The 25,037-nt window shown below is 40.5% G+C and overlaps 1 long non-coding RNA gene across 1 annotated transcript; it reads right to left on the reverse strand.

The window, feature by feature from the left end:
* Nucleotides 1-4,644: 4,644 nt before the first annotated feature.
* On the reverse strand, nucleotides 4,645-23,307 carry LOC119485433. Its single transcript, XR_005206265.1, has 3 exons — nucleotides 23,294-23,307; nucleotides 17,085-17,088; nucleotides 4,645-4,782 (listed from the first exon to the last, which is right to left on the reverse strand). It is a non-coding gene; the product is annotated as an uncharacterized LOC119485433 (long non-coding RNA).
* Nucleotides 23,308-25,037: the final 1,730 nt, after the last annotated feature.

The raw sequence follows: 25,037 nt of genomic DNA on the forward strand, positions 1-25,037 counted from the left end.
GGCTTCACCTTCGGAGAGAGAATAGATCCATTGATTGTAGACATGACATTTGACTGGACAATGCATTGAGTTGTCTGATTGTAAGCTAGCTATATTATAGGTTGTTCTGAATACCTAAATACACAAAGAGCCCCCTGGTGATGTTATTGGACATTCTTCTTTACTTCTTTTACAGTATTACCACGGATGGAGAAGACTGATGTGTAACAAAGCCTCGTTATTTGACGTAAACCTGTCCAGCCTCCTTAGGAATGAGAACAAGCTGGTAACCCAACATTTGGCGGAGGTTTGGAAAGGCCCAAACAACCCAGTCCCCCCTCCCGAGGCCCTCAGACTGGTTCATCTGGCCCCACCATTTGAGAATATTTTTCATTTTCTGGCACCCAAAAAAGTTACATTACCAGTACATTTATAGAGTGAAATACATGTTTGAAAAGTGTTTATGATGTATCATATTTCTCTATATAGGTTGTTCTGTTTACCTTAATACACAAAGAGCCACCTGGTGATCTTATAGCACATTTTTCTTTACTTCTTTTATGATAATATATCTTATTACTATCTCCCACAGAGGAGGTCTCATTTGCAAGCTGTTGCCCCCACATACATACAGTACATACATACATACACCCTACCCCACCGCACTCTCACCCACACTCTTTTCGCTGTTTAAGCTACGTCACCACACCCCCAGCACACTTTCTCTGAGCGTTTATTATGGATTTACATTGTAGTTAATGGAAAGCCCCAGTATTTGACGCCGTGGGAATGAGAACGAACTGGTAATCCAACACTGGGCAGAGGTTTCGAAGGGGCCCAACAACCCACTCCCCCCCTCCGAGGCCTTTAGACTGGTTCATCCGGCCCCACCACTGACATCAGAGCACACGTACTCCTTCTTCTGTAAAGGTATTTTTATATATATACTTATACGAAGGTACTTTATTGGATCATGTGCACAGTTTAAGGACCTTTTAAGGCATAAAAACTCTTAAATAGTTCTTCGATTTTCATTGAAATGTCAGTGATGGGATTACATTGTAAAAACTGTGTAGATTTTATTCTATTACATATACTTATTATTATACAGATAATAAAACGTCTCTTTGAACATTCACAAACTAAACTGATCACTCTTAAAAAATGTCCAAATGTCCTGAAAATGAAGCTGAGACAATTTAAATTTGATTTAAAATTGAATTTCTATTAAACAGAATAATCAAATAAAAGCAGTTTCAGGTACAAATAAAGATTAAAGTGTTTCTTACTGTGTTTGTTGTCTCTGCAGAAATACAGGTGGAGGACTGTAAAGACGAAGATAGACACTTCACCTCCGTCCACTATGTAGTACATCAACCAGTTGTCAAGTTTTTTTTCCCCCAGGATGGCAAAGTTATGACCCACCTTTCTCTGCCTGTGATTGGTTAGTACTTTTTGCCTTTGTTGGTTGGGTTGGTTAGATTTATTCGTGAGGAGTGAGATTGGTTGGGGTTAGGGTAAGAATATCAGGGTTAGCCAATCAGAGGCAAAGTAGGGCAGGTCAGAGTAGAGCAGGACATGCCCTCAGCGTCCAAGGGAAAAAAATATTGCTTCAAGTCATTACTGTCAGGAACAGGATCCGCCTGTCTATCTGAAACCGGGCAATGCCAAAGTTTACGAAACAAAAACTTCAAAACACAGAAAGCTTAGTTGTTTCTTTCACTAGCAAGGACCACAACACCCTGTCATGGCCATCGGCATTAGATACCGCTGCCCAAAGCACCCCTTAGGGCCGGTATGATATGCACACTAAAATGGAAACCCATCTGCGGCAATGGTAAACGCTCCGAGAAAGTGCACCCGCGACGTACATGAAACCTGCCTTGGCGGAGGTCTGCGCTCTCCGAGTGCACTTCTAGTTACCCTTGGCGTCACTTAAGAATTAGGCAACAAAACCACTATATTTAGGTTTAGAAAAGAAATACATGGTTGGGCTTAAAACTACTACGTTTGTACAGTGAAAATGACACTGAACGTTGTGAACACGGGACACGAACGAACAGCTGATTGTAACATGATGCATGGGACACGATCTGCGATCTCCTGGATGGAAGCCTTTAGCCTGGATGAAAGCCTTGTGTTTGTTGTGCAATTTTGAACAGTGTATTCCTCCGATGTGTTGAATATACCACCCAACACATTTGGGAGTAGATTATAAATAGATGGGAGGATTAAAATGTTTGCATCTCTGACTCTTCCCTCTTCTATCCCTCTATCGCCTGTCCTCTATCCATCCAAAATTACTTTCCCCTTTCTTCTCCTCTCTGTTGGAATACCTTCTTCCTACCTTTCTTTCACCAACACTTCTTCCTTTTTGAGGATGATGCCGTAGCAAAACATGTGCAATGTCTTCACCATTTTCTCTTTTCTCCGCTCCTTGTCCCCCTCGATTGTCAACCCCTCTATTTGTGCTTAAGTAGCCTTTGCTATCTTTCTCCGTTTTATCTCTCTTTTGCTCCCTCTCTTTCTCTTGCCAGTGATTGTCTGTCTTGCTGTGCACCAGATAAGAGCTTTTTACGGCACAAATGACAAGCACACAGGAGGGGGTTCATTTCATTCGCAAACAATGATCTGTAAAGACACACTGTTTGAGATGTAAAACAAGCACTCTGCTGAGACCGCCTGGGCAGACCTGAAATAGACAATTCAACGCACCACTTACCGACCCATTCAGCCAATTTGTACTTAGAGAGAATATGCACAAGGTGGAGGGACTATAAGCAAAAAGCATTATACCAAAAAAAAAGTTCTATATAGCACTAGGAAATTGTTCCATAGGCTTTTAGCAACTTGAATCATGGGGCTGCAAAAGAGAGGTTCGAGGCCTATAGAAAATAAGAGGTTTCTCTCACAAGTTCAAAAGTCAGAGTCAAAAAGATCACACTTTTCAGCTTTGCACATATGCAAATAAATGTCAGTCACGGTGATATCAGTTATCAGGTTGTCCCCATTATTGGAGTGTCTCATTGGGGCCATACAGTAGTAGTCGCAGATGCTCAAACAAATGGCTTCATCCTAAGCAAGTATTAAATAGAGGAACAACAAGGTAGAAAGCATAAGCTGCAATAGATGCAATGGCTAAACAAACACAGCACCTGAAGGCACAAACTAAAATATTTTTTCTTAAGTTAAAAGTTATAAGATTTTGATGCCAAATAACAGATTCTAATGGCATTGAATGCCTAGAAGAGTCACTAATGTAAAGGAACACATTTCTTTGTCTAATTGTGGGGATGCTCCCAATTCCCTTTCACCGAACATACAAGGGTCAAATGAAGCCACTGCGTCATGATGACACCAGCGCCAACTGCCTCATCCTGCTTCCACACCAAATGCACAAATATGGCATTTCACAGAGCACAAGGCCCCTCCTGAGAATGTGAGTGAGCCATAGCCACGTGCACTACCAAGATTTTTTTGCCAGGGTTGCGTTCGAAAAGTCAAAAAATTACGTCCTGACGCCTTTTCCTAACCACTTTTCCTTGACCTGGATGGAAAACGTCATAAGGTTAAGGAAAGATGAGAAGGAGAATTCAGAAGGACTGGGGAAAAGACAACCGTGGTGTTAAGAGAATCCGACTGCTCTTACACTATAAGCTCCGTAATTATGATGCGACGGCAGTGGATGTTAGTGACGCAGGTCTGCCGTAGTGAAACTACAATGTTCTGAAGATGGACTACAAAAGGCTCTACTCCCTCCGTGTGTTGTTAAATAGGTCTTTCAATGAAAGGCCGCAGTGTGTGACAGAGAGATACCACAGGTCCTTCTGCTGCTGGAACACTTTACATCAACATATAATAAAGGATCATCTGACCTAATGTGGACAACCGGTGAAAAACATCACTTCATTACTAAGGTTGGAATTGAAATAAACAAAGGAATATATGATAAATACTGAGGTAATTGTTCGAGTTACGGAGAGGGTCTAGGACCATATACTTCTTCCAACTTCTTTTCGGACATGTAATATTTATTTATGTTGATTATTTGTTAATTGATTGTTTACTGTTCATTTTATGTTTTATTCTTGTTTTGTTTTTTACTAAGGTATTTGTTACATGTTCGAAATAAATAATTAATTAAAAATAAAGTGCACTGTTGTGCTGAAGCGACTGTCAGCGTTGCCAACTTGGCAAATTTCTTGCTAGGTTTAGAGACTTTTGGAGCTAGTCAACAGCTAGTGCTGCTAGCTACGTCCATTGGACAACAGTTGGGATTACTGGGCTCAGTTTTTCAGTTGGATCATTTAAAAAAAATCTAGTGTCTTTCTGCTAGTTCTTCAAGATCACCGACCCTGCCTTTAAGTTTAAAGGCATGACGACACCGTGGATGAATAAACAATACTACATGGTTATATTATGACCGTTGTTTCTAAATATTTCAATTTAATTTCAGAGAAATCACTTTTTTTCTGTCCATTTGGTATATCTAATGGCACTAAATACTACAGTACCCGTGAGCCTGAGCATATTGTAGTCCAGATTAGCGGCTGCGTCAACAAAATACTGCACCATAGTTACTGAAGGCTGTGTATACAGTCGACAACCTCGAAATGACCTTTATAATACCTATACCCGAACGCAACACTGGTGGTGAATAAACACAGTGATTTCATCCAGGAGACCGCTGTTCGTGTTCCGTTTGAAACCAACAACGTTTTAATTGTCTTTGTGTTCACAATGTTAAGTTTTATTTTCACCTTACAAATGTAGCAATTTTAAGCCAAACTATGATGTTTTTGCCTGAAAGGGGTCAAGGGGTCCTAATAAAGTGTCAGTATGCGATGAGGTGGGATGAGAATGTGTTGCATAGCTATGTGTCGCCGCTATGCATAGTTTATCAATTTGCGGCACTACTATACACGGCAAAAAAAACTACACCTGCCATAATTCATGTAGGCTACGGACAACAACGGACAACACGGGACAACAAGGGCAACACCAATATAATGTTTCACAGTGATCAGTATTCCTGCTGCTGTGGATGCCCTCCTCTCTGGGCACTTTTCATTATACTAACATGTCTCCTTGATTCCTTTCCTCGCCTCCTCTCCTCACATCTTAGTCCCGCCCACAGGAGATGCGAGAAATCAGCCATATTGCTGCAACCAATTGATCCAAGAGCTGCAGAAATGAGCAGTCTGTAGTGGAAGAGGACACCATTGTCTCGGAGCCATCATTTTAAAACGTCAGTTAAATATGACATACGGCACAGCTGATGAGCAGAACAGTGTTCGTGACAACTTACATATTTACCGTTAATTCAATTCACAATGTGGCCTAGTGTGAGAAGAGTGTAGGGATGTCTTTTTTGTAGTCAGTTGCACTAAAAAAAAAAATAAATAATAAAAAAAAAATTGTATGGAAAATTTGTTAATGTTTGCACATTCAGTTTAAAATAATAAAAAGCAACATATTTTTGATATTTACTTTAAGAAAGTGTCCTGTTTTTAACATGCATGTGATAAGTAATTAACAGTGGAAAGTACATAAACCGCTTTTAATTATGAAAAGTATTGTAATGGTATCAATATCGAAAATCTATCGATATAGTTAAAGGAGAGGCCTAAGGCCATATGCATTTTTGCCCCCGGCACAGGGTAATATAGAATATAGAATATTTACTGGAAAAACAAAGTTTGGAAACTTGTGTTCGGTGGATTATTTCTCTGTTGTATCAATGCTAATTAGCATTGTATTTTACATGGATGGAAAGCCTGTTTATTTACCTTCGCAATGATGTCCAACTTGTAAGGATCATGCATTTGTGGGATGAGCAGCACAGCTGATTATGTGGGTAGCGCCCAAGAAAAATGTACCAAAATGCTCTGCCAACGGTAAACAGTGTATTCTCATAAGACTACCAGGAAGCCTGCAATGACTGCCCTTCACTGTCAGGCCCGTTTGCGCTGGTGTCGACAACACAGACAATGGAACCTGAACATGTGGGGGAATGTCATGTTCAGTGATGAGTCCAGGTTCTGTCTGCGAAAGTTGGATGGCAGGGTCAAAGTATGGAGACGACGTGGAGAACGCTATGCTGATTGTTGCACCGATGGAGTAACAGCTTTTGGTGGGGGCAGTGTTTTTTTTCTGGGGCGCTACCCACATAATCAGCTGTGCTGCTCATTCCACAAATGCATGATCCTTACAAGTTGGACATCATTGCGAAGGTAAATAAACAGGCTTTCCAACGATGTAAAATACAATGCAAATTAGCATTGTAACAACAGAGAAATAATCCACCAAACACAAGTTTCCGAACTTTGTTTTTCCAGTTTATATTATAATATACAGTATATATATATATATATATATACACAATATTATATATTCTTATAATATATAATATATAGCGTAGTGTGACATCTGGATGTGTCATCCTAAGTGCTGTTTTTGTGGCCATGGAACCTGTTCCTACATACACACACACACACACACACACATACACACTGTTATACCGACTATGTAAATAGCTTGAATTGGTATGCATTGGAAGGTGAAAAGAGAGATTTCCTCGCAAGATTGTGAGTGGAAAGAAAAGAAGTACACTTCGCCACCAAATGAAACCTGTGTGTGTGTTTGTGCGAGTGTGTGTGTGTGTGGGGTCCTCGGCGTCTGTTTGCCTCCTTGGAAATGAGCTCTTTTTCAATAGTGAGAATGCGCTATAGAGGTGTGAAGTGCCACCTCTTTCCATTCAGAAGAAGTTTCCGCTTGTCTGCCTCCTGGATATTGTTCTCTTCCTCTCCTGCTCACTCCATCCCCCTCCTGTTTGTCTCTCACTTCCTCCCTCCTCTCTTCGTTTAACTGGCTCTTGTTTTCTTCTCTCTCTCCTTCATTTCTGTTTTAGCCTTTGTTTCCCTTTTGCATCATATCTGTCTTTACATTGCCCTACTTACCACCCCTTCTCTCTTTTTCTCACCCTTTACTCCATCCATCTGTCCTTCGCTTTCCCTCCTCGACACAACAGCACACAGGTTTGAGGAGTTAATGATGTGCTTGTTCTTGGATCTGCCTCAACTGCATATTCACCACAATATTTACCATATTATTATTTATTTACTGGGATGTTTTACATATCGTAGAATCTCCAAATCATCTCCCGTATTTGCATTTTCAGTTTTTTTTATCTTTAGAATAGAAATGTGCTGACTTGTCCCATTGTTAAACTCACGGCCAGTAGCCAGGGTGAGAGCGTCAGCTAAATAACTAAATTGTACAGTTAAGGTGCAAATTATTTTTACAATGTTTAGGGAGGTGTTTTTTATAATTGTTTGAAGGCAGGTTATACAGTTTGTACCCATGTATATGTATGCAAGCCTTGTTGTGTGAATGCTGTCCAGCAGCAGACGTTCTTTTGAACATTTTTTGGACTTTAAAGTGGCAATTCTTAAGATTTCAGTCCTGGTTAATTGTGCTCAGAGTTTAGTAGCCTGGTGTCTTTTTGTTTGATTCATAAACAGTAATAGAATAGAGAGATTATTTTTCTTTGAGCATGAGCTTCAAGTTTTCAGAATTGTGTGCATTGTTCCATTTTGTGAGCATATAAAATGGAGAAAAACTGTAATAGAGCATTTTTTTCCGGGAATGTCACCACAGACACTCATTTGTAATACTGCTAATATATAAATATTAAAATAGCAATGCTTTCATCAATGGGCCATAGGCTCAATCACCATTGTGTTACCTTGTTTGGCTATACAGACATTTATTTAAATGAAAATCTGTGTGATTGCCACTTTAACTACTCCTGCATACTTTCAGTTACAGAAACCATTCAAATATCAAAATGTTCAGCTCTTAAAGGACATCCCTGCTAGATCTTTTCTTGTTTCTACCATTTATAATTTTTTAAATATTAAGCTGTTTTCAGATTTTTTTACAATGTAACTCAATGGAGAAAATCTTAAAATCCTCTTAAACATACTCCACTTTGACATGATACTGTTTCCGCATACTTTCAGTTGCAGGCTTCATTTAAACTTTAAATGGATGACAAGACCTTGAGCTATTGAGGAATAAGTCAGCTTTTTGATTTCCTTTACAGTTTTTGTAATATCACAGTTTAAGTTTGATGCTGTTTTCAGACTTTTTCTGAGTTTATATCACTGTGTGATGTCACTTGCGCTAACCCCCTCTGCCTATCTGCTTTTACAACATTTTCTGCCTTTAAACATTGTAGATTCCACAACTTCCACCTCTCACACACAATTAATACATTAAACCGTAGATATTTTATCTTCTTTCAGATGATGTGCCTATTTAAGCAATTGGACTGTAACAACGTCTTGCCATTACTAGATGTGGAGTAATGATATTTATGATTACTATACACAAGTGGTTAATTGAACTCAGTTATTTGCACATATTTTTAACTAGGTTAGATAAACACACACATGGTATTTTAACAAATGTATTTATTGATTAATTGGTGTATTGCAGTGGCATGAATCTGGGGACGCTCGACAGTTCCACCTCGTCGTTCGCCTGTGAAAATGGGCAAATACGCATTAACATGCGCTTTGATGTAAAACCCAGTGGGAGCAAAATGTTGGGTATTTGAAGAGTATCACAATCAGATGCACGCAAAGCTTACACTAATAGTGGAATGGTCATTTGTATGTCATGCTTGAACTTACCACTGCCCATCTTCTTCTCCCAGGGTGTTTGGGCAAAAGAGTTCCCTGGGGGCTCGCACACGGTTAAATAGTTCCGGTAGGGTAAAAACCACTGGGAAGTGGGTAGGTGGAAGTTCGGCTGGACTGTTTCCAATGTATTGATGTATGTAAGATATTTATTGGTAATTATTAGATATACTGTATTTAGGTGTGCACATATTTATTAAGATTATATATATTTCCGGTAATGGTTTTATGTAAATAGATTTGTATATTTTTGTATATTTGTGTGATGTATTAACCTTGTAAATGGTATGTGCCACCCAATTAGGTAGGTATAAACTCCTCTATATAAGGCAGGTAGATATAAGTCTGGTGGGGATGCTAGAAGGTTTAGACAAAAAAAGGTTAAGAAATGTGTGGTAATTTGTAAATAATAGTAATAATCCACAATTAAAACCCCGTAATATATTCATTCATGGAGCTCTGCAAGTCACTGCATGTTCTAGAACACTGTCCTGCAAATATTTCAAAATAAAAGCCTTGTGCAAACAAATGAGGGAATTCTGTCCACAGAAAAAATGCTTGAGGGCTTTTATTTTGAAATGAAATAATCAAGAAACGCTGCTGGTATGGACACCACATGTGAGGGACACGCAGCAGTTCAGCGAGGCAGCCGCCACCCGCTGCTGACGTGCCCAGTCTGGCCCGGGGATACAAAGGACTACAGATGGGGCAAACCATATGATGGTAGGCTGACTGTGATGTTGGGTATTGTGGCAGCGGTGTCAGGAAACACCAACCTCTGCAGGCACACCCAGTAAACAGCACTAACATTGCAGCAGGAATGTCCCAAAACCTGAGGATCACCCTGGAGCAGTCTACACTGCTGTTTACCAAACATCAATTACAATATGCACTACACAGATGATTTACACATTAGTCCCTTATTAAGGCAGTAGTACACATGGCTGAAAATAATACATACAATAACCACGAGGAGAATAAACAGTTTAGGCAAAGCAGCATTGGCAGACATCCTCGAGAAGGGAAATAAACAATTCTTCAGTTGCTTCAGGCCAAGACACATTTACATAAAATACACTGAGGTGGAGGTTAAAGCACAATCAGCTGGAAATAAACACTCTAGGGGCAATTTCACAAAAGGATTGCACAACTTTTACAGCCGCTAAACCTGCACAAGTAAGACAAACAGAAAGCATATATTCTCAAAGCACCCGCGAGGGTGAAATGAACCCCTTAACTGCGCTGCCAAGCAAATAGTGTCTCTGTGCTCCTGTGCTGTTTCTATTTACACATACTTACATTTTGCGCAAAAGTGGCCATTTTCTATGCAAATGAGCCTCATTGCAAAAACTGTCCAATTCACAAATATCAGCGCCAATAGCCACACAGTGAAATTATTAGCGTCTTCAGAGAATTGGTGGTAACTGAAGCACATTTATGAGGGGTGTCTGCTCAAACTCATTTATTTTGGGATGCAGAATGCAATGACAGTTAAAAGATTTAGAAATAAATGTACAAAGCTCCGTAACATGTCATTTTTGAAAATACACAAAAAAAATTAATGAAACAAGGTTATTATATAAGCAAATAAACTAATGATTTATTCCCTCTCCCTCCGAACATGTTTCCCTTTCCTCTCTTAATTCGGGAGGTTTGGATGGAAGCGGCATTCCGGCTCAGGCTGACTCTCACCCACAACAACCAACGCATAGGCCTCAAGCTCATTTATACTTTGCCACATGGATAACTGCAATCAGACGCAAAAAGAAATGGCAAATTGCACGGAGCTGCAAAACTTAATGAGCATGTTTGCGCTGTAATATCATTAGCCACAATATCTTTTGTGAATCGGACCTTGAGACGGGGCAGATAGCGGTTGCAAATGATAAGCAATTCATGGTGCCATCAGCGGCCGCAAACCATTCTTTGTAAATTCAGCCCTCAGTGCAGTCAGTGTTTCCCCTCGTCACACACAAGTCTTCATGCACATCAGCTTCCACTGATGACAAGAAGAAATGATTTTAACAGCTCATCTGATTGGTCAAACAATCAGATGAACCCCCACCCCGTCGCCCTTGAGGAACATATCCTCCTATTTCTCATTGGTGACTATTTTCATTCCTTTTGTTAAGCAGGGCGGAAAATAGATCGCCTGCGTGCATGTCCTTTAAGGCCTAACATTTGTAGAAATAGTAAAATGTTGTCATTATGTAGTGTTATGGCCGTGGGTAATGATGCGCAGTAACTGCTCCCACACTGTTGGACAATAATGGCTGACTTCACAAAGAATCCATTTATCCACATGGAGGAATTGTGTTTAGAGAGCCTAATATTTATGATCATCTGTTTTTTGACGACACATGCAGTCTGTCATCTGACATTTTTTTCTTTGTCATTTTGTCCTTTTGAAGTCTCTCTGTGGACCTCTGTGGACTATCATTAAATGCGTGTGTGGTGACGTCAAAAACAAACGTCAGAAACACATTTAGTCACGGAATCCGTGACTACAAGGTTGGCGGTTCGATCCCCAGCTCTTTAAGTGAGACACTAAACCCCAGGTTGCTCCCCGGGTGCTTACAGCAGCCAACTGCTCCTAAAATACTTTGGATGGGTTTAATGCAGAGGTCAAATTTCATGTATGTATCTGTATGTATATAACAAATAAAAGGTTTCTTCCTCTTTCTTCTAAATTCGCTATCCAGAGCATTAATATAGCAGCTATCTGCTATGTAAAGACATAGAGGAGTAATGTCTACCTGAGCAGAGAATGAAGTCTCTCCCTGTGTGTATGTGTTGTAATCCAAGCTTCTCCTTGCTCTGCTGACATCGCTGGGTCAGCCATGCGTGCTTAAAGTGCATTTTCGTGCATGTGAGCGTGCCCCGCTGGCTAGCTCACGATCGCCACTCTGCACTGCTCTCATACAGCGGTTACTGTTTGTTATTTCCTTTTCATTGCTCACATTAGTGTGTGTCCAGGAGCGTTTTCTCTTCATGACACGAGTCTGTTCTTACAGTTTGGATCATTGTTTGCTGTCAGTCACTGCAAGCCTTAATGAGTGTGTGCGTGTGTGTGTGCGTGCGTGTGCGTGTGTGTGTGTGTGTGTGTCATTTCCCGAGCCCAGGGAATAATCATTAAAATTACATTTAACTAGGTTGCTGTTTCTAGATGTATCCTACACACCTTACCCTGACCTGTCACTCAACTCTGTGTGTGCATGTGTGCGTAGTTTATGTAGGCGTTCACCTGCATGTGTGCGTATTTGTTAAAGGCAGACTACTTTTTCTGATATTCAGTAAATTTCCTTATATTTAGTCAATTATATTTAAAAATATATATATTTTTAACATCAAGAATTTAAGAGATTAAAAGGCACAAATATAGCAACACCTTTAAATTATTAAAGAAAAAATGACAGCACAACAATGGAACAAAAGTAGAACAATCAGCAATCACCTCAACAAAGCCACAGAGTGTCATAAGAAAAGAAAGAAAATGATCAGGCTATAGGCAGACAAAAGTCATTGATACATTACTGAAAATGCACACAAACGATTTTACGATAAAAAACAAACAAAACATAAATAAAACTAAATAAACCAAATGAAGGAAGAGATTGATACAGCCTATTTTTATTCCAGTTGAGACTGTGGGGACGATAAAAAAGGAGCTGCATCAATGAGCAGTTTGAAGTATAAGCAACAAAGAACTATTTTGACCAATATGAAATTGAAATAATAACTTATTCAATATATTGATTTGACCTTTATTTAATCACTTTCTTGATATAAAAATATGTTAATTGGTCACTGGTTGCCATTATAATTTAAAAAATAATTATAAAAATGATTTAAAATTACTTTTAAAATGTGTCTTATTTGTGTTTATCTCCATAAGCCTTTTATTTTCATTTTAAGATTTTACTTCTTTTTGGGCGGATTTTACTAATCACAAACAAAAACAAATAGTAAACAGAGTGACCTATATTCTTATACATACAAGAAATCAAACAATAAATACATTTTAAAAAAAAAACCTGATACATACTAAATAATAAAAGGTTAGGCTAAGTGAGTTAGAAAACACTGGGAAAAATCTCAAGTAGACAAATTAATTTATTTTTCTCTTTCAGTTTTCAGGACAATGATGTTCAGACGTGCAGACACATAGCATTATAGTTATGCGGAGAGCCTATATTGATGCACATTTTCAACATTGCATTTGACTAGTCTTGAATGGATGGAGCAACATTATCTCTCCATTTACAGCATCAACTGTTTGGCAACAAAAGCTACAGCCGGCCATTTGTTATGTTATTGATTGGACAGTCTAGACAGAACCCCAATTCTGTCTGGCACTGTATAGTGCTGGAGCTGGCTCCATACACAACACTAAGATCTGGAAAACTTCAACTGTAACACATTCCATTGTCACTTTAATTGTGAAAAATATCTTTTTGAGTAAACATTTATTCCACCGATTTTACACATCAGTCTGTTTACAGGTCTTCTGGAGTTCTAGTGGATTCGTGAAATAAATTCAGCCTTTTTCCGGAGGGAGCTGTGTAAGTAAAATCTGGTAAATGTCATCAAGTGATGTCACTTAAGTCAGCATTGGTTGGGGCTGAAGACCGCAAGTGTGAAAATGAAAAAAAAACGTGGAGGTGCGGAATTAGAAAGGATATTCATTAGAGATATCAGCAACATCATTTTGCCTAGTCAAAACTCTAATTCATGATATCCCTAATTCTATTTTGACTGGACAAAATGACGTTGCAGACATGTGTAATTATGTCAGAAAGGGGGCGGATTGGAAGATATTCAAACATACTATGGCGCTGCACTGCAGCCGTACGAGTTTATAAAGTGTGTCTGGAGACAATAAATCTACAATACGCTGTGAATTTCTACCACAACTCTCTAGTGAACAAAGCTCTCGTTGGCCACAGATTCCTTGATGATGAGCACTTTCCATTTCATGTCTTTTTTTAACTATCTGATCCACAGCGGTCCCCGACCACTCGTCTCACAGCCGGCAGCACATACAGACCGATGTTATGTGTCCAGCCCGGAGGACTAAATGCTCGTTGTGATTAAAATGAGCTTTGAATAGCTTGTTGTCTACCTCACTATGGTTAGAAAGAGTCCTCGTTGGTGTTTTAACAACTTATGAGTTATTGATCCGGGAAGTTTGAATCTGTGAATATCTTTTCCAACTTTACCGAACTATCCAAGTTAGCAAAAGCTTCTGCTGACACTGTTCAGATGCTTTGTTGGGACGATATCCAATGGGAAGACTTGATGAGCAACATCATGACAACAACAACTCTGACAGGTCATAATGAGGTTTGAGATATCTGTTACTGTTATTTAGGATAGTCAGAACCGAAGTACATATATCTCTAACTGACTAGTCAGAATGACGTTATAGATATCTTGTATAAGAATTCTGACTAGTCACAATGTAATTGTGGATATCTCTGATATAATTCCGGATAGTCAAGCTTAGCTATTAAATGTTAAAACGGCTTGCCATAGAAGTGAGCTTACCAGACCTTTGTAGGCCGCTGCTCATCTCTGCTGCAGGCCGGAGGCTCCAGGCTACATTCGTTGCAGTATCGAGAGAGAGAGAGAGAGAGAGAGAGAGAGAAGCCTTCAGGATGCAAATTTGACAAAACGACTTGATAAGATGGAGATGTTTTGCAGTCTTCTACTTCTTCCATGTGTGTGTGTGTGTGTGTGTGTGAGAAAGCAGGAGACGGTCTCTGAGCTTCACCTTTGAGTAACTGCGTCTGGCCACCTGCCTGTTTGATATTAGAACAACATGCGTGTTTGACAGAGGGACAGTCAGACAGTCGGGAGGGGAAATACAGGTAGAGCACGTAGCTGGAAGTTTTTTTTTTCTACTTCAGATTCCTCCATTACTTGACCTCTCCCTCTCCATCTCTCTCTCTCTCTCTCTCTCTCTCTCCCTCTTTCAACACACACACCATGCCAACACACACCACCTCCTGTCACTTTCTGCTTCCTGCGGTTCATTGCTTGCCTTATGACAGTGCTGACAACTTGCGCCGTGCCCCCTACACACCCTTCCTGCATTAGCTATGACAGGTGTGTGTGTGTGTGTGTGCGTGTGTGTGTGTGTGTGTGTGTGTGTGTGTGTGTGAGACTAAGGGAGAGCAGGACGTATAAAAGGCCAGACTATCTCCCACCCCAGCTAATGTGTGTTCAGGGGACGCTCACACCTACACCCACACACTTGCATACACTCCATAAGAGTGTATATATATGCCATGTATGTTCTAATTGTGTGTCAAGTTCGGTGTAGGCCAACCCTCCTGCCACACTGTCCCTCCCTGCAGTTCTATCTCCCATCCCACCCAGTCAAATTGTCACCCAAACCCCAACCCTACACAACCCCCACCCCTCACTCCGTGTCACTCTATGCTAAATAGTCCTCCCTTGGAAGCTGTGGAGGCGTCTCCTCTCAGTGGAAGTTGATATGACTGGGGCGTACGTTGGCTTAAGTCGAGTTCAGTTGGAAGTGGGAAATGTCAGCTGTGGGAGTAACTAGCTGTGAGCTGCACTGCAGCTTATTGCTGGAGTTCGGTCGGGGCAGCGGTGGCCATATTGGGTCTTTCTTTCTCACTAGAGTGTGATGTGCATTGTGCTGCTGGAAAATGCAGCCCTCTTGGAGAACAGTTGCCAGATGACACACAGCTCCACCTCCTCAAAAAATCCCAGTCTCTACAGGGAAGTGTTGATGTAATTTACAAATAAATGATAATAAATCAGAAATTATTTTACCACCTTCTGCCATAAGAATTTTCCAAAAGGATTTTGACACATCAATGTATGTGCACAGACAACACATTCTCACTCCCAACTCGACAAATACTGAGGCACGGCCAGTGGAGGACGCTTCAAACTATGACGCTCTATAGGTACCCATCTACTTTCGGTTATTTATTGATTAATTGTTTAACCAAAACTCGCACATGGCTCAAATTGTACACTTGCTGGGATCAATTTAACTTTAATTTTGAAAGGAATTTTATAATTTTGTTGCAGAGTAAATAGTTGGTAACGCTTTAGATTACAGCCTGCAACGTACTGCGTTATTACTCCGGAGTTATGGTGTAATGTTTTGTACTCACATATGTAGGTACTGGGAAACAACATGTGAACTTAAGGAATAAAGGGGGTAACAATTTGGGATCTTAAAAATAACTTATACTATAGTTATTATTTAACTTCTAGGTACCTATTCTTTTATTACAGAGTGATCTACTGAGAAATAACCTGGACGTTTGGGTTGAATTTAGAGATCATTTATACTGTAGTAATAATTTAACTACTGGCTTACTATTCTTTTATAACAGGTATGACCTCTAGGTACTCATTTAGCATCATTTTTGGAAGTGTCAGGGTTGACACAGATGTTTTTATTAGTTGACCTTTACAAATGAATCTCTCCTCGGGCTGGTTCCTGTTTACATACTGGTGTAGAAAAACCAAAGCCAATATGGCCTCTATTCTCATGATGTTCTACACAGTTAGGATGATGGAAAAATCTTTTAAATATGCTGCCTCTTCCTCCTGGAATAATGCACATTGGGAATTGAAATTTTCAGAGCTGATTACTGTTGGTGAATTCAAGTACATTTTGAAGGAGCTGGGGTTTCATTTATAAAACAGTGCGTAGAATCCACACTAAAAATGTACGTGCGAACAAAAGCCGAAAATGGCGTGCGCCAAAAATGAATCGGACTTATAAAACAGACATAGTCCACCTGCTGATCAATTGGTCTTTCTTTACGTTGAATCATGGCAACTGCTAAGAGGAAGACTAAGAGGAGAAACTTCCTTGACACAGAAATCGAGGTGCTTGTGGGTGAGGTGGAGGTTAGAAAATATAAATTGTTTGGTGGCCACAGCAGCGGTGTAACACAACTGAGTGGCAACATTTTGCTGCTGCGGTTAATTCAGTGAGCGCAACAGACAGGATAGTACCTGAAATAAAAAAGAAGTGGTCTGATCTGAAGGTGGAGGCGATAAAAAAACATTGCGACCCACAGTCAGAGCGTGTCTGCTACTGATGGGGGCAAGGGCACACCCGATCTCACGCCGCTGGAAGCCCGTATGGCCTCCATACTCGGGGAAGCAAGTGTGTGGGGCATTGTGTCGGAGAAGGAGGGAGACGCAGACATGACTGAGACCACAGATGAACCAGGTAAAAGCACAGTTTTATCTTTTATTACACACATTTAGACATGTGAAAAAGCATAGTGGGTGAATGTGTTGTGTTTTTTAGTTTTTCCAGAGTCGGAAGCGGTTGGTGACGACGAGGTCACAGAAAAAAATAAGGGTAACATCATTAAAAGATCTTGTTAAAAAGTGAACCTAACTTGTTATTTTTCTGACAAACGCCGCATGACATCCTCACGGGTCTTTACTCCCTGTTGAAAGCCGAGAGAGACCCTGACCCACAGGCCCCTCCTCTTATCGGGGAGGGGGCTGTGGGTCAGGGTCCTCATGCTGGGGAGGTGGGAGACCCTGGGAGAGGTGGAAGGCCAATCTTCTGGGCCATATTGTGCAACACAGCACACGCCCTGATAATCTGGCAGACTTTTTTGGGGTGGTTAAAAAGTGGTTTAAACGCGCGCGAGCGTGGGCATCATTGTAGTGCACTTCCTCAGCGCTCTGCGGGTTTGGGAATGGGGTGAGGAGCCAGCACCTGAGGGGGTAGCCACTGTCACCTGCAGGTTATAACAGAGAGTAATATACATCAAGCGTGAATGGTCAAAATTTCTACAATACGGTGGTTATTAACTTACCAATAAGCCAGCCATCACGCACAGCGCCTGCCTGTAGTCTGTTCCCTACACAGATATAAGTCATGATAAAGGAGTCATGTGTTGAGCCAGGCCACCGTGCTACCACATTTGTCAGGACCATGTTGGAGTCACATATAACTTGGAATGCACGTGGTTTTGATTAACGTACACATATTAGTTTTCATATGGTGCCCTTATAGCAATATCAGCGCAGTCAATTGTGCCTATTGAAGTCAAGTCCGGTCAATTTTATTTGTATAGCCCAAAATCACAAATCACAAATTTGCCTCAGAGGGTTTTATAATCTGTACAGGATACGACACCCTCTGTCCTTTACAGTACGATCCTCTCATCAGATAAGGAAAAACTTAACCAAAAAAAAAACTTTTAACAGGGAAAAAATGGAAGAAACCCCAGGAGGAGCAAAGGATGGACAGACGTGCAATAGATGTCGTGTGCACAGAGTAACAGCATAGACTTTAGACTTTATTGTCCCACAAGGGGAAATTCTTTTTCACAGCACTGTACTTCTCAGACACCAATACATACAACTGCACACAGTAACACAGTAACAGCAATACAACAGTGACAACAGCAGAAAAAGACAGACAGCAGCAACACTCAGGCCTGTTCAGCAACGCCTGTTGTTTAAGGCAGCTATGACTGCCGATATTAGGCTTTTCCCGAAGCGAGCCCCTCTTGCACCTCAGTGTTCTATACCAGTGCCCGGAGCGGGGCATTATGGTGAGGTGGTGATTGAGTGGGTGTGTGATGAAGACAATAATACATCTTATTTATAACGCACTTTACATTTGAAACAAATCTCAAAGTGCTACAAGACAGAACAAAACAGATAAGAAACCAACATCATAAAAATATGGTAGGTAATAAGGTTATTTCTCAGTAGGTCATACATACCCTGTAATAAAAGAATAGGTACCCAGTAGTTAAATAATAATTACAGTAAAAGTTCTTTGTAAGCTCCAAAATTGTTACCCCCTTTATTCCTTAAGTTCACATCTTGTTCCCCAGTATCTACATATGTGTATTGGTATGCAATGCACTGGTACACCTTAAGTACAAAAGATTACACCATGACTCTGGAGTAATTACGCAGTACGTTGCAGGCTGTAATGTAAAGCAGAGGCCTGGTTATACGCTCCTGCAGACACAATAGAAAGTCAGCGAGTGGGAGGAGGAGGCCGTCACACTGAGCGGAGCGCAAGGAAATAACTGATTTGAAAGCAGAAATATAATTATAAACAAAGCAACAGTATGAACTCCCTGAGGCCCCGCACAAATGCTTAAACCACCAGTGCCATTAACCACCACTTTATGTTTGACTGTCATTATAAAGCCTAATTCACACTGGACCAAAATAAAAAAACAGCTGGGGACTTAATGTGATTTAGAAATTTACCACCCACATCTGTGTTAGAACAGGATAAACAGAGTCGCTGTTTGACTCAGATTTACTCGCTGATTTGATTTTGTTAGAAAAGTCTCCTGTTGAACAACAGTCAAGTCATGCAAGCAGTGGTTTACCCAAACTTTTTTCATCTTATGCACAGCCCTATCAGATGAGCTCAAGTAAACCCTTCATCAGCACCACCCATCAGGTTGCAAATGTGTTCATGTAAATGTATATTATTTAACACTATTATATAAACTTGCTTAAAACATTGCTTTGAATTACTGATGTTTAGGCTTAGTCTGTTTTAACTATGTCAAGAAGATTTCTCAACCATGTAGCTGTAATATATTATTGTGACAATAACACCTATTCATCCATTCATTCATTAACCGCTTATCCTATTCAGGGTCACTGGCGGGGCTGGAGCCGATCCCAGCTGACATTATGTATATATATATGTATATATATATATACACATGTATATATATATATATATATATACTGATCAGCCATAACATTAAGACGACTGAGAGGTGAAGTGAATAACATTGATTATCTCGTTACAATGGCACCTGGCAGTGGGGTGGGATATATTAGACAGCGAGTGAACATTTTGAACTTTGAACTTTGTGTTGGAAACAGAAAAAATGGGCCAGCGTAAGGCTTTGACAAAGGCCAAATTGTGCTGGCTAGACGACTGGGTCAGAGCATCTCCAAAACTGCAGCTCTTGTAGGATGTTCTCGGTCTGCAGTGGTCAGGACCTACCAAAAGTGGTCCAAGGAAGGAAAACCGGTGAACCGGCGACAGGGTCAGACCCGAGGCTCATTGATGCACGTGGGGAGTGAAGGCTGGCCCGTGTTGTCTGATCCAATAGAAGAGCTACTGGAGCTCAAACTGCTGAAAAAGTTAATGCTGGTTCTGATAGAAAGGTGTCAGAACACACAGTGCATTGCAGTTTGTTGCGTATGGGGCTGCGTAGCCGCAGACCAGTCAGGATGCCCGTGCTGACCCGTGTCCACCGCCAAAAGCGCCTACAATGGGAACGTGAGCATCAGAACTGGACCACAGAGCAATGGAAGAAGGTGGCCGGGTCTGATGAATCATGTTTTCTTTTACATCACGTGGATGGCAATGAGTTGGAGGTGTTGACTCGGCCTCCTAATTCTCCAGATCTCAATCCAATCGAGCATCTGTGGGATGTGCTGGACAAACAAGTCCGATCCACGGAGGGCCCACCTCGCAACTTACAGGACTTAAAGGATCTGCTACTGACGGCTTGGTGCCAGATACCACAGCAGACCTTCAGAGGTCTAGAGGAGTCCATGCCTCGACGGGTCAGGGCTGTTTTGGTGGCAAAAAAGGGGGACCTACTCAATATTAGGCAGGTGGTCATAATAGGGCTAATCGGTGTATATATATATAACAAATAAGTGGGAAAACAAGGACATTGCACAAATAAAAGAGGAAGAAAAAGAAAATCCGACTCCCTAATGCTGAGGTGTAGTTTATTTTTTAGAATTATTATTATTAGATTAGATGGCCTCTATGTTTGGTGACATGTGGTAGTTAATTAGTGGTAGAACCCTCAGTTTACATCTTACAGACATGACAGTGTTGTGCGAATAGTAGTAGAATAGTATTTGTACAAACATTAAAAAGAAGGAGCAGCAGTTGCAATAATAGCTTTAATAAAGAAATAATAATCTTGAATCTACATTTGCAGTAATCATGGTACATCTGATTTGGTTTGCAGAAAAACACTGTAGAGAGCTAGGTACAAACACACACACACACACACACACACACACACACAATACCGCTAATTATGAGTGCTCTAGCCACAGTGTGGAATATATTGCTGTGTTTGGATGTTGAGCAGAGAATAGCATTAGCATACTTTACACAGCTGACATATTTGAATTGTCAACAGCCTATCCATCACTAACAGGTCTTACCTATTCACACACACACACACACACACACACGCACACACAGTCATGCATGAATATACAGTATGAAGACAGTATGTTTGCATACACATTTGTGTCACAGTTCATGTATATATGAACATGTCACTGCCTCCACCACACGGCATGTGGCTATTTCTTTTGATTCCTCTCAGATTATTATTCTCATTATTATTATATTCATATTCACAAGATTGCCAAAGTGTCTATAAAGTAAATGTGTATTGGTAAGTGTTATGGAGCAACTTCCTCAATAGCTGTTTATAGATTATTGTTTGTTACCTGTGGTGTCACATTTGATTTATATCAATTTTCAATGTTTTATGGTATAAATGCTATGTGAAGTAGAAATATTCCAGGATGATGAAAATTACCTTACTGTTTTTTTTTAGGGAAGTTCAATATTTTTGTATGCACTTCTGTGTCAACCATGTCCAAATACAGACAGACAAATAAATAAATAAATAAATATGCAGACAGCTGTATATTTGCCACAGGTCATTTGTTTTTTGCTATATTTTAACACACTGTGGATGTTCTCCCCATGTTGGCGTGGGTTTTTTCTCCGGGTTCTCCGGTTTCCTCCCACAGTCCAAAGACATGCAGGTTAGGTTCATTGTTAACTCTAAATGTCCCGTAGTGTGAAAGGTTGTCTGTCTCTATGTGTCAGCCCTGTGATAGTCTGGCGACCTGTCCAAGGTGTACACCGCCTTCGCCCAATGTCAGCTGGGATCGGCTGCAGCCCCTCGAGCGACCCTGAACAGGATAAACGGTTACAGATAATGAATGAATGGATTTCTTCTGTGAACTTACTTGTGACTTTATGTTTCTCAAAATGGTGTCCCTTTGGTGTTTAAAAACAAATTATGTAGGTGTCAAATTTGTATTCTTTTTATTCTAACAGAGAAAATATATGTGTTGTTTGGATTTATCAGAAAGCCAATGTGCAAAAGGCTTGCTGCCTGCTCATAATATTATATACATTTCTCAGTAAGGTCTAAGACAGCCGAAGCAGCAAAAGACCTTATCCATATGATAACACAAATTAACTGTCTTCATCTCCAATGTCTTATTTTCTCTTTTTTCATCTCCATTTCTTTTTTTTTGCAGTGATGTTTATTTTTTACATTTTAATCTCTGTACATCCTAGATCAATTATGTGTTACTATGTCATGGACAGATGGAGTATCCAGGCACAGAGTTACTCCATGTTATGTTACTTTGGAAACCTCAGTGGCTTCAGACCAAGATGCCATTAAAACCAGCTACCTGTGTTCTCCAGTTGCCAAGAAAAAGATGTTGGCGTTGTATGTTCCTGCAAACCACTGATACGATGAATGTGCATTCGGTCAGAGCAAATGACGTAGTACGACGAGTGACGAGCAGAGCAAGTGACGTAGTATATTGAGCGTCTGTTCTAACGCACATAGACTCTGCCCTCTACTGGACTCTATGGGTATTACTCTCCTCCAATCACGAGCACGCATTCGCCCACTGAAATTTGCATAAGCGTAGCCGTGTACCATGTACGCTGAAATAAAAAACAACAGGTTCTGTGATGCACATGCGGGCGGTCTGGCCAGGCCAAGCCGTTAGCATGGGTAATAGCCTGTGTGTCCGACCTGTCGGGTGCTCATCCTCTTCCCTCTCGGGCACCCCTGTTGAAATACTTTTTTTTTACCATATTTGCTCAAAGTTGTCAACTTTAGCTTTAATACAAAAAACTGCATGCAACAATGTTTATGTTAAATAAACAAATATCATATACAATACATATATAACATCTTGAATTGTCAAATGAAAAGCGTATGCCTCAAAATTCAAACACTTCTCTCTGCCAGAGATCAGATTTAGATCAGCAAAATTACATAGTATGATTTTGTGTGATCCATTATTTTGTCAGAATGGAAATGATGCTTTAAAAACACATTTAGAAACAATGAACACATTGTTTTTTTGTTTATATTTGTACAGTATATGTCACTTCAACAGCTTTCCACTGTACAGTAAGGTTCAATATGCGTATACCGACTAAATCCAAGCTGTATTTGGAGTCATAATCTATTGTGTGAGAATGACATTTGTCTTCTTTGTGAGATTGCACAAATGAAAAAAAAATACAACCACTTAAGCGCAGCCATTCCACTGAGTACATCGAAGAGATTTTGCTGTCCAGATGAGGAATGCCTCAGTAATATGACAGACATATTACCAGTAATGATACACCAGACAAATGATGCAGCAGCCGATTCAATTTAACATCTACATTAGCCATGTGATGTGATTTAGGGGATGCACGCACACTCATTTTCCACCACATACCCTCACAAATACACAGTCGCCATAAACACAAATGCATGCACTTCTTTTTACGCAATTATGCTGAGTAACACGTGGTTTTGTTCCCCCCTCCTCTCTTATATACACACAGGCACACATTTATGCGCGCACATACACACACTCGGGCTCTTCTCCCTTGGGGCAGAGCAATAATAATAAAAGGTATTCAAGATATTGATAATAGGGAGAGTGGAGCCAATATTAGCTCCTCATCCAGCTAGCATGCTGAAAGTGTACCTCACATTAAGCAAGCCAAACACTTAATACTTCTTCTCTAAACAACACATTATGTTTCCATCCTCTCTAGAAAGTCACTCAGGGGCAAATTCATAAAAGGACTGCATGGCTTTTGCAGCCACTAAACCTGCACAAATAAGACCAAAAAAACCTGTGTAATTCTTAAAGCACCTGAAAAGGGTGAAATCAACACATTCTCATTCCCAACTAGGTTTTAGGTTTACTTGGTTAGGTTTAGGAAAAGACTGTGGTTTTGGTTAAAATTAGTATGTTTGTTACGTATTAACTACAATAACTAACTGTAACTGGCGTTGGTAAATGACGGAAGTTACGTAACAAAACTACAGTAAAATCTGAACGTTGACTTGGTTTCACACGAGACACAAACAGCGCTCTCCTGGGTGAAAGTGGTTGGTTGAGAGCCCGGTGCGTCTCATTCAGATGCTTAAGGGTGCCTCAGTGCATCGGTATCAGACGCCGAGGAGCACTGACCAAGTGGTGGTAATACTTTTTACAGTGAAAATGTGACTTGACGTTGTGAACACGGAACACGAACGAACAGGCGTGAAAGTGAAACGTAACACACGAGACACAAACAGAGGTCTCCTAGATGAAAGGACAGAGGGTGTCCTACGCTGTACAGATTGTTAAACTCTTTTGAAGCAGATTTGTGGTTTGTGATATTGGGCTACATAAATAAAACTGACTAGGCCCTGAGGCCTGTACTACGAAGCAGGATTTGTGGTTAGCGAGGTAACTTCAGGGTTAACCCTTCAGGGTTTTCAGTCCTACGAAAGGTGGATCACTTCTTACCGGGGTAGATCGCCATGGTAACTGATGCTGAACAGCTAACCTGCTCCGGAGCAGGTTATGTTCCAGATAAGAGATCAACTCGTATAAAAGCACCGTCTACTTGTTTACCGCTTTGAATTATGTTTTATATTTGTTTTTTTCCTTGCTCTCAAGTCTGTTTCACGCCGCCGGAGACAGGGACGCAGCTAAAAGAAGGCTGAAATAGTCACACACACCACACTGTTGTTAAAGGGCATAATGAAGTGTAAACTGATGATCCTTTACACTTCTAAAATCTATGTATATATCACTGCCCCATCTAGACGACTATATCTGACTTTTGAGAATTCCGTTAAATGAATAAATGTGATCATTTACGCATTCAAACATCGGCAATTTTTTTCCTTCCTGCATTTGGCAGCTTCAACTGTGTTGCTTTTAGTCTGGATTATGTGTTTAACTTCTTCGTATTTGTCTAATACAGTTTGCTCTTCCTGTTATGACCAGTTGAGGCGGACCCAGATGCAGACACAGGAGGCAGATGGACAATTAACAAAAGGCTTTTATTGCCAAAAATGTGCAGAGGAATGGAATAAGGCAAAATGGGGCTGGGGGTTAAAGCCACGCAGACAGGCAGGCAGATAGGTAGGACACATAGGCATAGAGAAAACACACGTTGGTACAATTATCAAAAACACGAGCAGAACTAGTAACAAGAAAAACCATGGAACGAGTGAGGCCGAGAGAGTCTACCACTTGGGTTGAAAC

Source organism: Sebastes umbrosus, chromosome 3, assembly GCF_015220745.1.
Source record: "Sebastes umbrosus isolate fSebUmb1 chromosome 3, fSebUmb1.pri, whole genome shotgun sequence".
NCBI lineage: Eukaryota > Metazoa > Chordata > Actinopteri > Perciformes > Sebastidae > Sebastes > Sebastes umbrosus.